Raw genomic sequence first — 15,380 nt, forward strand, 5'->3', positions numbered from 1 at the left:
AACGTGGGACATTTCAAAGACATTAGCAAGCATATAGACTCTATGCCTGCCTCTTAAACACAGGCAGTGTGGTCTAGTGGATAGAGCATGGGCCTAGGCGTCAGAGGGACCTGAGTTCTAGTACCGGCTCCGCCACTTCTCTGTTGTGTGACCTTGGGCAAGTCGCTTAACTTCTCTGGATCTCAGTTTCCTCATCTGTAAAACGGGGATTCGATTCTATTCCCTCCTGCTTAGACTGTGAGTCCCATACGAGAGAGGGACTGTGTCTGATTATTTTGCGTCTACCCCGAGGCTTAGGTACAGTACTTGGCACAAACTAAGTGCTTGACAAATACCACAATTTTTATTATTGTAAGAATCTAAAAAGACTCACCACGGCAGTGCTGATAATCAACAAGCTGACTGTCACGGGAGATTTAAACCCATGAGAGATAGTGATACTGAAACAGATAAAAATCACCTAATATCAAAGTTGAAAGCTGAATGCCAATGGTCTTTACTAAACTCTTAATCAGCAGTGCTACATTTGCCTACTGAATAAAAACTGGACACCTAAGCCCAGGCACACTGAGTCTCCTGAAGGAGTTCTCGTTCCTGCTCATCTGTGGGGACTGAATGGTCAGCTGACTATCACTTGAAACATTACAAAATTATTCAGTACTAAAACCACTAAGCTATAAAGGCACGTATTTCAATCCCATAGGCAGCTAAATGTCAAACATGGAGACAAAGAAGAAATAAACAAGGAAATGTGCCCTCTCAGAGTAAGTTTGCTTCTATCAATCAATCAATCAATCGTATTTATTGAGTGCTTACTGTGTGCAGAGCACTGTACTAAGCGCTTGGGAAGTACAAGTTGGCAACATAGAGAGACAGTCCCTACCCAACAGTGGGCTCACCGTCTAAAAGGGGGAGACAGAGAACAAAACCAGACATACTAACAAAATAAAATAAATAGAATAGATACGTACAGGTAAAATAAATAAATAGTGTAATAAATATGTACAAACATATATACTATACAAACTATATATATATATAGTTAGTTCTACTAACTAGATTGGGAAATGGGCATTCCTACAAGATTCTGTCAACCCAGGAAGCTTGAAGGGAATGACTCAGAAATAAAACTAATTTCACCCAAGCCAGCAATGCCTCAACACATTATAGATTCTCATAACCCGAACCAAAAAGGGCCTTATTGAAAACCCCGCAGTAATATTGCAGAAAGCAGTTAGACCACTGGCTTTAAAGGAATGCTGCAGGGCAGAGCAAGAGAACCATGGATGAGAGCAGGCTACCAATCAATGATGGAGAAGAAAGTGGGAGAAGAGGGAAGGAGGGTCTAGTCAGGGAAGGAGGGTTTAGTCAGGGAAGTCTTCTTGGAAGAGATATGCCTTCAATAAGGCTTTGGAGATGGGGACAGTGATTGTCTAACAGATATTAAGAGGGAGAGCATTCTAGGCTGGAGGCAGGACTTGGGTGAGTGGTCGGCAGCAAGATAGAAGACATTGAGATACAGTGAGTAGGATGGCAGAGGAGCAAAGTGCACCGGCTGGGTTGGAGCAGGAGAGTAGTGAGGTGAGTTAAGAGGGGGCAAAGTGATTGAGTGCGAGGAGGTTTTGTTTGATGCAAAAAGTAAATGGGCAACCCCACTGGAGGTTCTTGAGGAGTGGGGAAAAAAGGACTGAACGATCTGTAGAAAAATGACCCAGGTAGCAGAGTGAAGCATGGACTGGATTGGGGAAAGACAGGAGGCAAGGAGGCCAGCAAGAAGTCTAACACAGTAATCAAGGTGGGATAGGATAAGTGCTTGGATTGCTGCGGTACCAGTTTGAATGGAGGGGAAAGGGCGATGTTGTGAAGGTTGAACAGACAGGATTTAGTACTAAACGGACTATGTGGGACGAATGAGAGAAAGGAGTCAAGGAGAAAGCCAAGGTTACGGGCTTGTGAGTCGGGAAGGATGGTGGTGCTGTCTGCAGTGATGGGAAAGTCAGAGGGAGGACAGGGTGTGGGTGGGAAGATAAGGAGTGCTGTTTTACACATATTAAATTTGAGGTGATAACAGGACATCCAAGTAGAGAAGTCTTGAAGGCAGGAGGAAATGCGAGACCGAAATAGAGAAACCAAAAAAAAAGGGTGGATGGAAGAAGCACTTCAAAGACCCTGTGAAGCAAATTCTAAAACAGATGCTGTAGCAATGGGGCAAGTGGCAGATCAGTAATCTTTAAATAAACACACAATGTGAAAGATATTGTTACTCACTCAAGAACTGTTACTCACAGGCCTTATCAGCCTCACCCCGACCCCAGTAAAAATTTCACGAAAGTAGTGTCATCTTTAAACCTGAAGTACAGCTATACATATATTTCATGGAATATAAACAAGATAAGAAGTTGTATTATGAACGACGGACTTCCATTCATTCATTCATATTTATTGAGCACTTACTGGGTACAGAGCACTGTACTAAGCTCTTGGGAAGTACAAGTTGGCAACATATAGAGACGGTCCCTACCCAACAACAGGCTCACAGTCTAGAAGGGGGAGACAGAAAAAACAAAACATGTGAATAATAATAATAATAATGATGATGATGGCATTTGTTAAGCGCTTACTATGTGCAAAGCACTGTTCTAAGCGCTGGGGGGGATACAATGTGATCAAGTTGTCCCACGTGGGTCTCACAGTCTTACTCCCCCTTTTTACAGATGAGGTAACAGGCTCAGAGAAGTTAAGTGACTTGCCCAAGGTCACACAGCAGACTTGTGGTTGAGCCGGGTGAATAGGTGTCAAGTCATCAGAATAAATAGAAGTAAAGATAGATGCACATCATTAACAAAATAAAATGGAATAGTAAATATGTACAAGTAAAATAAATAGAGTAATAAATCTGTACAAACATATATACAGGTGCTGTGGGGAGGGGAAGGAGGTGGGGGGTCGGGGGGGATGTCCAGGGGATCCAAAACTACGCATACTGAAACCAAACCAAGGACTTTAAAATATCCTTTCTGGTCCCTCATCCTCCCATCTCTCCCCGCTTTAGTCTACACTTCACTCTGCTGCCCGGATTATCTTTCTACGGAAACTCTCTGGGCATGTCATTCCCCTCCTCAAAAATCTCCAGTGGTTGCCTATCAACCTTCAAATCAAGCAAAAACTCCTCACTCTCGGCTTCAAAGCTCTCCATCACCTCGTCCCCTCCTATCTCACCTCCCTTCTCTCCTTCTACAGCCCAACAGGCACACTCCACTCTTCTGCCACCAACCTCCTCACTGTGCCTCGTTCTCACCTGTCCCGCCATTGACCCCCGGCCCACGTCCTACCTCTGGCCTGGAATGCCCTCCCTCCACACATCCACCAAACTAGCTCTCTTCCTCCCTTCAAAGCCCTACTGAGAGCTCACCTCCTCTAGTAGGCCTTCCCAGACTGAGCCCCCCCCCTTTTCCTCTCTTCCTCCTTCCCTCCCCATTGCCCCCCTCCCTCCCTCTGCCCTACCCCATTCCCCTCCCCACAGCACTTGTGTACATCTGTACATATTCATTACTCTATTTTTTAATGATGTGTATATAGCTATAATTCAATTTATTCTGATGGTATTGACACCTGTCTACTTGTTTTGTGGTCTGTCTCCCCCTTCTAGACTTTGAGCCCGGTGCTGGGTAGGGACCATCTCTATATTTTGCTGATTTGTACTGCCCAAGCACTTAGTCCAGTGCTCTGCACATAGTAAGCACCCAATAAATACGATTGAATGAATGACAATATCTCTGAAGGGTGCATGTGGACCCAAACCCTTGGCCACAGCACCAAAGAACCTGTTCAACAGATGCTTAGTTGGCTGTTTTTCCCAGAGCTTCTTCCTCAATGGTTGAAGCCAGTTAGAGAAATTCAGAAGTATTGTTGCAATTGCTTTAAAATTCCCTCTTTGTTTTTTGATGAAGATGAGTTATCTACCATCTGCCCTCAATAGTTTAGTTACTCACCAGCCTGCAGGCAGGGGACTGGACACGATCTCTCGTGCTCTAGAATTTTATCATCGTTGCCTTTCATGTCTTCATTTCCTTCTCTTTTTCTGTCTATCTCTCTTCACTCCTTCTCCTGGTTTCCTTTCACCTTCTTTTCCCTTAGCCTAAGCATGTTTGGACAGACCAGTACACACATAATGGGACTGTGGGATTCAATCATCTAGAGGCGGCGGCGGGGGCGGGGGGGGGGGGAGATAAAAAAAAAAAGACAGAAGGAGGAAAGATAGGAAGCAGAAAGAGGATAGGAAATAAGAAAAGGGAATGAGGTGATGAGTAAAATAAAGGAAACCTAAGAAGGAAAAGCAAAAACTGAAAAAATCCTTGTGGACGGGAATTATGTTTACCAACTATTTTATTGTACTCGCCCAGATGCTTAGTACAGTGTTCTACACACACAGACACACACACATGGGAAGTGTTCAGTAAATACCATCGACTGAAAACAGGTAATTACATGGGGGAGAAAAGCATAAAAGGAGAAAGGTATCAAAAGGTAAACCCACAGGCAAAGTCTCACAAGCCTGAAACCCTGGCATTATTCTTGATTCATCTCCCTCATTCCAACCCTCATATTCAATCTGTCACCAAATCCTATTGGTTCTCCCTTCACATCTCTAAAATTTGTCCTTTCTTCTCCAGACTGTTACCATGCTGATCCAAGCACATATCATACCCCTCCTTGCCTACTGCCTCAGTTTCCTGGCTGACTTCCCTGCCTCATTGTCTCCCCTCCCTCCAGTCTACATGCTACCTGGAACCCTTTTCTTAAACAAAAACAAAGAACATTGAGTCCATGTCTCCTCACACCCCAAGAACCTCTAGTGGATATAATAATAATAATAATAATAATAATAATAATAATAATAATAATAATAACGATGGCATTTATTAAGCACTTACTAGGTGTAAAGCACTGTTCTAAGCGCTGGGGAGGTTACAAGGTAATCAGGTTGTCCCATGTGGGGCTCACAGTCTTAATCCCCATTTTACAGATGAGGGAACTGAGGCCCAGGGATGTGAAGTGACTAGCCCAAAGTCACACAGCTGACAATTGGCAGAGCCAGGATTTGAACCCATGACCTCTGACTCCAAAGCCCAGGCTCTTTCCACTGAGCCACGCTGCTTCTCCAATGGTTATCCATCAACCACTGCACCCAACTTTTTACCAACGGCCTGAAGGACTCAATCATCTCACCCCCTTCCTGGAACTCCAGATCTACACACTGTACCTTAATCATCTCTCTCACCACCAACCTCTTGCCCATATCCTCCCTCTGTTCCGAGACCACTTCCCATTTCATGTCACTTTACTTCCTCAGGCACTTAGTACAGTGCTTTGCACACAGCAGATGCTCAATAAATACCATTCATTGACTGATGGACTGAGAAAATAAGGAAATAAAAGCAAAAGGCAGCACCAACAGAAGAAAAAGTCACTGAAGGAAAGAAGGGATTTGGGAGAGAATTCGTAAACTGAAAAGGGAAAGAGAGTGGATGGGCAGGAGAGAGTAGAGGGAATGAGGAGGGATGAGGGGTTTGTGACGGTAAATGGCTTATGATTTATCCCAGTAGATTAATCCCTGGGGACTTAAACAAATCAGCCTTATTACGGAGGCACCTATTCCTTCAGCCAGAGAGAACTGGTTTTATAGAATCCAAAATAACGAGAAACAAACTATCCACCACCACCACCACCACAAAGTCCCACAGAAATCTTTAGGTTGTTTTCTTCAATTTTGCAGCCCTTCACTGATCCTCAGGGTATCATCTGTAATTTGATATCATCACTCCTTGGAAGCGGCTCACTCCCAGCCCCACCACAAATACGCGGTTCTCTCCGATGGTCAGAATGGAAACCCAGCACCCATGCTAAAAGCTGGATGAGAGAAATGAAGAAAACTGGGCTGGCAAAATTCTAAGCTACCAAATTTTGGAGAACCAAGGTGGAACAGACATTTTTTCCATAGCTAAGGTAATTGTGTTGAAGTATCATTCCGAGAATCTCAGTGACTCCTTGAGTTCGAGAGCTATTTAATCAACTCTAGACCAAAATACTGGGTCAAAATTCACTCTTGAAAACAATTAAAGGGGTTCAAGCTATTGAAATAGCCAGTCTCTGTGCCAACACTCCAGGATGCCAGCGCTACTCAGTTGTATTTATTGAGCACTTACTGTGTGCAGAGCACTGTCCTAAGCACTTGGGAGAGTACATTATAACAGACACATTCCCTGCCCACAATGAGTTTACAGACTAGAGGGGGAGGCAGACATTAGTATAAATAAAATTACAGATATGTTCATAAGCGCTGTGGGGCTGGGAGGGGGCAATCAATCATATTTATTGAGTGCTTACTGTGTGCAGAGCACCGTACTAAGCGCTAAGTCAGGGTGATGCAGAGGGAGTAGAAATTTTACTCTTTCTGGAACAAAACAATGTCCAGTACAAAAAGCAATACTCAAAGATGGCCAGACCTAGAATACACTTAACGGTAAGAACACAGGAAAAACAAATGGACAAATCATGACTACTTGAAAATACTGTAGTGAAATGCAGGGAATATGAGAAATGAACGGGAGGAAGTGAGAGTCTTCGTTCAGGATCCATCTAATTGGAATAAATAATAATTAGGACACCCCTCCTATATGTAAAGGCGGGCTTAGAAAGGTATCACTTTTTGAGGAACCGCAGGCAAAGTCAAACAGGGAAGTGGTGCTTGCCTTGAATTGCGAAGAGAGTTTCACATGCTCAGAGGCCTAGAATTCAGAAAAAGGACAATGGGATGAGATTTCATGGGTTAAGGTAAAAGGGGAGAGGTGAAAGAAATAAAGGCAATATTAATGCAGGAATTTATTCTAGTCCTCCAAATTAGGAAAGGGAACAATATTATCTTCTTTGGTCAACTCAAAGCAGCATTGGGTCAGGACCTCATGGGAAAGGGACTGTAAGCTCCTTATGGGCACAGAATGTGGCTGCTAATTCTGTTGTATTGTAATAATAATAATGGCATTTATTAAGCACTTACTATGTGCAAAGCACTGTTCTAAGCACTGGGGATGGTACAAGGTGATCAGGTTGTCCCACAGGGGGCTCACAGTCTTTAATCCCCATTTTACAGATGAGGGAACTGAGGCACAGAGAAGTAAAGTGACTTGCCCAAACTCACACAGCTGACAATTGGCAGAGCTGGGTTTCGAACCCATGACCTCTGACTCCAAAGCCCGTGCTCTTTTCATTCATTTCTAGACTGTGAGCCCACTGTTGGGTAGGGATCGTCTCTATATGTTGCCAACTGGTACTTCCCAAGTGCTTAGTACAGTGCTCTGCACACCATAAGCGCTCAATATATACGATTGATTGATTGAGCCACGCTGCTTCTTTTAAGAGCTTAGAACAGTGCTCTACACATAGTAAGTGCTCAATAAATACCACTGATCCGTTGATCTCTTGGAAAAGCAATAAAGCAGGCCTAACTTTTGACAAATTAGTGGAATTATATAAGCATCACTTTGATGCAAAACAATAATTGTTTTAAAGTGGGAGACCATCTCTACAGTTGGAGGGTGTGTAGGATCCAGACCCACTGCAAACAGCAGCTCATTGTGGGCAGGGAGTGTGTCTGTTATATTGTTATTTGTACTCTTAAGTGCTTAGTACAGTGCTCTAGACACAGTAAGCTCTCAATGAATATGACTGACTGATTGAAAAAAATACCGAGCTCAGCACATGACCCTGGGCAGCAGCGGTATATCTTGAAAGCCACTTAGAAGTGGAACAAGAAGTTCCACGTATTCTTCCTTTCATCAAAACCACACTTCTAACCCTCTAAAGGAAGTCACCAGCAAAGTTGCTCAATCCATTGCTACACTTCAGGCTGCACTTGGTTAGACCTGGCTGGGTTGGCCGACTAAATCCATCAGTTAAACATTAAAAACTCAATGTCTTGGAGAAGCAGTTCTGTCTCAACTGGTAAATTAGCTGAACTGTCGAGGCGTTTTCGACTCTGAGGCTAGGGCTGTGTGCTTCATGGTGGTGCTCTTCTGGTCTTCCACATCTGGGTGGGCTTTTATTTTTATTTTTTGGTATTTGTATAGCACTTACTATGTGTCAAGCACTGTTCTAATTGCTGGGGAAGATAAAAGCGAATCAGGTTGGACATCGTCCCTACCCCAAATGGAGCTCACGGTCTAAGTAGGAGGAAGAAAGGGGATCCCTGTTTTGCAGTTGAAGAAAATGAGGTACAGAGAAGTTAAAGCAACTTGCCCGTGGTTGCAGAGAAAGCAATTGGCAGAGGTGGGATTAGAATCCAGGTCCTTCTGACTCCCAGGCTGCTAGGCCATGCTGTTTCTGCACCTTCCTCTCAGATACGTCCATCTGCAGGGCAGCTAGAAGTTCTGTTATGCTCTGAGTGTCTCTCCTTACTGTCCACTTGCATAACCTCTTCCCCTCTTCCCCCACACCAGGAGCTTTGTTAATCCCAGTGTAGGTTAAAGGCATCTTTCTTTGGATCTAAACCAACTTTCCTTGGGTAGCGGTAAAGAGTACAAAGGAAGGAAGGCGGCACTGGGTAAATCCTGGGTCCAAATGATCACAAATTCAGCAGACATGGGGTTCCATCTCTATGTGTTGCCAACTTGTACTTCCCAAGCGCTTAGTACAGTGCTCTGCACACAGTAAGCGCTCAATAAATACAATTGATTGATTGATTGATTTAATCAGCTTTGGATGTAAACCCAAGTCTGTTGGGGTTCTTTGCTTTTAATGCTACTTGCTGAGCATTTTGTACCAAACACCATACCAACTGCTGGGGTAAATCCAAGAGAACCGAGTTGGACACAGGCCCTGTCCCATTATGGGGCTCACAATAAGTATGAAGGAGTAGGACTGAATCCCCATTTTACAGATGAGGGAACTGAGGCACAGGAAAGTGACCACCAAGGGCACACAGGAGACAAGTGGTGGCGCCGTAATTAGAACTCAGGGCCTCTCTCTCCCGGGCCTGGGGTCTTTCTACTAGGCCACGCTGCTTCCCCATCTGCGTGGAAGATAGATGATTGTGAAGCCCCCCTACAAAGCAGGATTCCTGCCCACCCAGGGCTCTGAGGGTCACACATCCTCGGCGCAGGTAAGCCCCGAGGCTGCTGATACCTAGATTCCTGGCTGTACCTTGAGGTCCCTGGGAGTGGGAGGGCTGGCAAGTGAGAGAAAGGCTCTAACCCTACAGCCGACCTGCATACAGGGCACTTTAAGGTCCTGGGTCAAAGCAGACTTCTTTGTTCTCCCTCCCACGTCAGCCCCAAAGGGGTCACAGACAGCTGAGGCTGCCTAAGGGCCGGCAGAAGCAGCACGGACTAGTGGATAGAGCACGGGCCCGGGAGTCCGAAGGATCTGTGTTCCAATCCCAACTCTTGTCTGCTGTGTGGCCTTGGGAAGTCTTTTCACTTCCTTGTGTCTCCGTTTTCTCATCTGTAAAATGGGGATTAAGACTGTGAGCCCCACACGGGACACGGGCTGGGTCAACGCTCATTAACTTGTACGTACCCCAGCACTTCGTATAGTGCCTGGAACGTAGTAAATACTTAAATGCCATTTAAATAAAAAGTCGAGATTTCTGCTCTAATTTCTTATAGTTATGGACCAGAGTTATTTCACCATAATGGAATCCTCATTCATTCAATTGTATTTATTGAGCACTTACTGTGTGCAGAGCACTGAACTAAGAACTTGGGAGAGTACAACAAACAGAAACACCTAGAATCCTAGAAGCCTACAATGAGTTTATGTCTAGATGAAGGGAGACAGACATGAATACAAATAAAGTTACAGATTTGTACATAGTGGATTTGAGAAGCAGCGTGGCTCAATGGAAAGAGCCCGGGCTTGGGAGTCAGAGGTCATGGGTTCTAATCCTGGCTCCGCCACTTGTCAGCTGTGTGACTTTGGACAGGTCACTTCACTTCTCTGTGCCTGTTACCTCATCTGTAAAATGGGGATTAAGGCTGTGGGCCCCACGTGGGACAACCTGATTACCTTGTATCCCCCCAAACCCCCCAGTACTTAGAACAGTGCTTGGCACGTAGCACTCAACAAGTACCACCCCCTTCTAGACTGTGAGCCCGTTGCTGGGTAGGTACGGTCTCTATATGTTGCCAACTTGTACTTCCCAAGCGCTTAGTTCAGTGCTCTGCACACAGTAAGCGCTCAATAAATACGATTGATTGAATGAATGAATGAATGAATAAGTGGTGTGGGGCTGCAGGGAGGAGGAGGAAGAACAAAGGGAAGTCAGGGCAAAGTAGAAGGGATTGGGAGATGAGGAAAGGTGAGGCTTAGTCTGGGAAGGCCTCTTGGAGGAGAGGTGTCTTCAATAAGGCTTTGAAGATGCGGGGGAGTAATTGTCAGATTGGAGGAAGGAGGGCATTCCAGGCCAGAGGCAAGATGTGGGCGAGGGGTCGGCGACGAGACAGGCGAGATCGAAGCACAGTGAGAAGGCCAGTATTAGAGGAGCCAAGTGTGTGCCCTGGGTTGTAGAAAGAGAGAAGCAAGGTGAGGTAGGAGGGGGCAAGGTGATTGACTGCTTTAAAGTCAATGGTGAGGAGTTTTTGTTTGATGTGGAGATGGATGGGCAATGACTGGAGTCTTTTGAGGAGTGGGGTGACATGTTCTAAAGATTTTTGTAAAAAAAATGATGTGGGCAGCAGATTGAACTATGGACTGGAGTGGGGAGAGACAGGAAGCTACGAGGTCAGCAAGGAGGCTGATGCAGTAATCCAGGCGGGATAAAATGAGTGACTGAATTAACGTGGTAGCAGTTTGGATGGAGGGGAAAGGGCGGATTTTAGCGATGTTGTGAAGGTGGGACCGACAGGATTTAGTGGTGGATTGAGTGTGTGGTTTGAATGAGAGAGATGAGCCAAGGATAATGCCAAAGTTATGAACCTGTGAGACAGTGGTGCCGTCTAAGTGATGGGAAAGTCATGGGGAGGACAGGGTTTGGGTGGGAAGATAAGGAGCTCTGTTTTGGACACCTTAAGCTTGAGGTGCAGGCGGACATCCAGGTAGAGATATCTTGAACTCGGGAGGAGATGCGAGACTGGAGAGAGGGAAAGATCAGGGCTGGAAATGTAGATTTGGGGATCATCCGCATAGAGGTTGGGAGTTGAAGCTATGGGACCGAATGAGTTCTCCAAGGGAATGGGTGTAGATGGAGAACAAAAGGGGACCCAGGACTGAACCTCGAGTGCTAACGCCCACAGTTAGGGGGTGGGAAGCAGAGGCAGAGCCAGCAAAGGAGACTGAAACCAAACGGCCAGAGACCTCATGACATAAATCTGCATGAATAAAAGTAATCTTGAGTTAGATATCCCAGGATGAGGGGGCAACAATAAGTAAACGTCTCTCCCATCCAGCATCCACAGCAGCGGGCTTTTGCCAAATGGTCTTCATGAATCTATAGCCAGTCCATCCCCTCTTTGTTTTCTTCATGATGTCTAATCCACAACCATTTCTCAAAAAAAAAAGCCCTTCATTCATTAATACCTTCAGCAATTCCATCCAATTTAGATGCTCAACTTTTTTTGACAATTATACCTACATGCAAATGGATTAACCCTATTTAGAAAATTCTTTCCCAAGACTCTATAAATTCCTTCCCTCTTACAGTAAAGCAACCAACCTCTTTCAAAAACTTTGCTTTTCCACCTTTACAGAAGTCTTAATCCCCTTTATATGTTAGTCCCATTCCCCAGTGCTCATACATGGATATCAGATTACAAATCTTGTATTTTCTTCTCAACAAGTGTGAATACTCAGTTAATCTACCCATTCAGTCCATTTATCTCTGCTCTCTTCTTTGACGCAAGTTAGCTCAAAAAGAGGGAAAGAAAAAGAAAACAAAATGGACATTTCTGGGGGTGGGGGAGAAGCCAAGGGGGCAGAGTATACTTTATCTACGTACAATTTTCAAGGAGGAAAAAAATAAGGCCAAAAAAAAAAAAACCCCAAAAAACAGCTTCAGTTAAGCCAAACTAGTTCTAACCATGATTTTGCCCAGGGCTTAACTTTGCTCTCCAAACCATGGGCAAACTTGCATAGAGGAAGTTGTGGTTCCAGTTGCTTGTTAAATATCAGAAGTTAGAACAGTTTCTAATATGGCAAAATCCTACGGAGCATAGTAATGGTGTTCTCAGAGAAGACCTCATCTTCTAAAATGGTGTTTTCTGATCCCTGAATCTGATGTGGAATAGGGGTAGGTCCTCAGGGTCCTGTCCAGCCCAGATCGCAGGCATCTAACCCACCACCACACCCCGTCACCAGGGTTTTTTTATTGGTGGGTGGGGTAGGAAACTCAGTTCTGCCTGGTTCCTCTACAGTCTGCTTCCTGCCCAACAGTCAAATCTCTAGGGGAGCGTGATTCAATCTAGGGAGGGTAGGGAGATGGCACCCCAGGATCCTTCCAGCCCATTGCTACTAGGGTGGTATTGCTCCCAATTTGACATTGGGGCACTTTTCCTACCAACCTCAGAAAAAGACGGAGTAAAGTTATCCCGTTCTTGGCCGGGGGAGATCCCTGTCTAAAAGGCTGAACCTCTGGTCCACATTAACAGGGTGGGGGAGAGGAGATTGCTAAGACTCCTCCTTTCCCCAAGTCAACCCCACCTTTTTTCTAAATCACGGAGGCCTGTTCCATCCATCAAAATACTGAACTGCCAAACTGGAGAATGGACCGAGCTTAACACTGGTGAGGTAGTAATAGATGCCGAGGCACATGTAATCAACTGGGATTCTCCCATCCCATCCCTCTGAATTCAGTGGCCTATCTGGGTGCAGACTCAAAGCAACCCTGACCCAGGGCCACTTACCTGGTGGCCTAAACATATGCTTTCAGACGGTGCACACCAGTAAATGATACAACTGGAGGGGAAAAAAAAAAAGCCTAGGGCCAAAATTTTAAAAGGCTCTGGAAGTTCGTATTCCAAAATTAGGGAAGAGGAAACTGATGAGTTTTTCTAGGATGAGGAATTTTCAACTAGCCTTCATAAACAGTCAACCGGACTATAGACCTGCTCAGCTAAGTATCAAGAGTTTCCAGCTCACGACCAGATTTGAACATCTTTGTGGTTCTGGCAGAGTCACTTAGTACAGAACAAACTGTCCAGAGATTTTAAAACAAAGAAAATGTTCCAGTTATCACGTTGGGAGGACACAAATTACCCACTATTAGAGTGAAAAGAAATCCAGCATAGTGGATACATTATGTTCATTTAGATTTACAGCAGCAACAAATTTATTCCCCTGCCAGTGAAACTCTAGTGTAGCGCAGTGTAATAATAATGAAATATTTCTTCAGGGTGCTCTAGATCATGCACTGTGCTATGGGCTGGGGTAGATACAGAGTGATCAGGCCAGAAAAAATTCCTCTCCCATACAGAGCTCACAACCTAGGAGCAAACGACTAAGAAAGCTAACGTGAGCCCATTAGGCAGAATGAATTATAAAGCTGTAAAAGGTAAAAGGATCTAATGGCAGAAGGCTAATCTTACAGGCAGAAGGCTAATCTTACGATAATAAGATTATTGTTAATCTTACGTTAATGATCCATAATAATTATGGTATTTGTTAAGCACTGACTATGTGCCGGGCACTGTTCTAAGCGCTAGGGAAGATACAAGTTAATCAGTTTGGACACAGCCCCTGTTTCACATAGGGCTCACAGTCTTAGCCCCATTTTACAGATGAGGGGGCTGAAACCCAGAGAAGCTAAGTGACTCGCCCAAGCTCTCAAAGCAGACAAGTGGTGGAGTCAGAATTAGAACTCGGGTCCTCCTGATCCCAGATCCATGCTCTAGCCATTAGGCCACACAATTAATAATGATAATAATAATAATAATGGCATTTATTAAGCGCTTACTACGTGCAAAGCACTGTTCTAAGTGCTGGGGAGGTTACAAGGTGATCAGGTTGTCCCACGGTGGGCTCACAGTTTTAATCCCCATTTGACAGATGAGGTCACTGAGGCCCAGAGAAGTGAAGGGACTCGCCCAAAGTCACACAACTGACAGTTGGCAGAGCCAGGATTTGAACCCATGACCTCTGACTCCCAAGCCCGTGCTCTTGCCACTGAGCCACGCTGCTTCTCTGTGGGTAAACAGGGAATTAGAGGTGACGAGATATGAGTTTGTCTGGACTCTTTATTAATAAATGCCTCAGGTCACCACTTTGGTTCCTCTGTGGCTCAGCCTGCCAGGTTTACAAATGGACAATCCCGTGTTTCAACAATCTTAATTTATAGGTCTTAATAAGATGAAGAGAAATGTAGTAGGGGGCAGGCAGACAGGCGTGAAGGAAAGGTCAAGGATCCAATCACTCCGCCTTTGTTGCCTGTTAGACCTGGGAGTACAGGCTTGGCACTCCAGATTTCTAGCCTATTCGTAGCCAAATTAATTTTTTTTTTAATCAGCGTTCGACTCTCTGATCCCCTCAATCCCCAAACCTTGGTACGTTTTCTCGTCTGCGAACTTTATCCTGGCTATTTTTTCTTCATCTCTTCAAACCTGGCTGTTATTTCTAGACTGAAAGAAGTGCTTAAGGTTTTGTTGTATTATCCTCTCCCAAGCACTTAGTACAGTGATTTGCCCACGGTAAGCACTCAATAAATACGATTGAAAGAATGAATTAGCGAGCCCCAGTTTGATTGGTACTGGTGCTGCCAACCTAGGGGAAAGGCGGAAAATCTCCCGGGACTCAGGCAATGACTTGGAAGGTCAGAAAGGTGCTAAACCTACCGCTCGGTTCTTAGAGCATCAAAGATACTTTGAACTTCCCCCCCAAAACCTTGTCTCGCCAACTCTTCCCTCCTAACGCATACCCAGGAAATCTGGATAAGATGCCCTAGTCACCTTATAATAATCATACTGACATCACTTTATAATAGACATCACAATACTCATAATAATTGTATTTGTTAAGGCCTTATTCTCTGCCGAAAACTGGGCTAGATACAAGATCATCAAGTCAGGCACAGTCCCTGACTCACACAGTCCATACATAGTAAATAAGAGGAAGAATAGGTTTTGAATTCCCATTCTCCAGAAGAGGTAACTGAGGCCCAGCAAAGTAAAGTGACTTGTCCAGGGTCATTCAGCAGGCAAGCGACAGAGCCAGGCTTGGAGCCCAGGCCCTCTTTCCACTAGCCCAGTCAGCATAGACAAAGCACAGACTCAATTCTTGGAATCCATCCTTTAATAATAATAATAATAATAATAGTAATTGTTAAGCGCTTACCATGTGCCAAGCACTGTTCGAAGCATTAGCGTAGATACAAGTTAGATTGGACACAGTCCCTGTCC

The 15,380-nt window shown here is 44.8% G+C and overlaps 1 protein-coding gene across 1 annotated transcript in view; it reads right to left on the reverse strand.

Moving 5' to 3' along the window:
* The window catches only part of SLCO4C1 (solute carrier organic anion transporter family member 4C1), an 88,480-nt gene that overhangs the window by 62,785 nt on the left and 10,315 nt on the right, over nt 1-15,380 (reverse strand). The gene's annotated exons all lie outside the window — the stretch shown is intronic.

This window comes from Tachyglossus aculeatus, chromosome 17 (genome assembly GCF_015852505.1).
Source record: "Tachyglossus aculeatus isolate mTacAcu1 chromosome 17, mTacAcu1.pri, whole genome shotgun sequence".
In the NCBI taxonomy this organism is placed as follows: Eukaryota; Metazoa; Chordata; class Mammalia; order Monotremata; family Tachyglossidae; genus Tachyglossus; species Tachyglossus aculeatus.